Below are 345 nucleotides of genomic sequence, written 5' to 3' on the forward strand. Positions count from 1 at the left end.
ACATCTTGCTGTTTCCTGAATCAAAGTCTGTTTCTTCCAGTTGTCAGCTCTGATTAGTTTCTCACCCTTTGGGTCTCAGCTCAAATGTCACCTCTTCCCAGAGCCTTCCCTGACTGCCCCTGTCCAGTGTTACCAAGACACTTCTACCAAGTTATGCTTTTTAAAAAGATTTTATTTATTTATTTGAGAGAGTGAGTGAGCACACCTGGGGTAGAGGGAGAGGAAGAAGCAGGCTCCCGGCTGAGCAGGGAGCCCAAGACGGGGTTGCATCCCAGGACCCAAGGATTACAACCTGAGGGGAAGACAGCCACTTACCAATTGAGCCCCCCACCAACTTATTCTTGT

This window comes from Martes martes (genome assembly GCF_963455335.1).
Source record: "Martes martes genome assembly, chromosome: 9".
Classification (NCBI taxonomy): Eukaryota; Metazoa; Chordata; class Mammalia; order Carnivora; family Mustelidae; genus Martes; species Martes martes.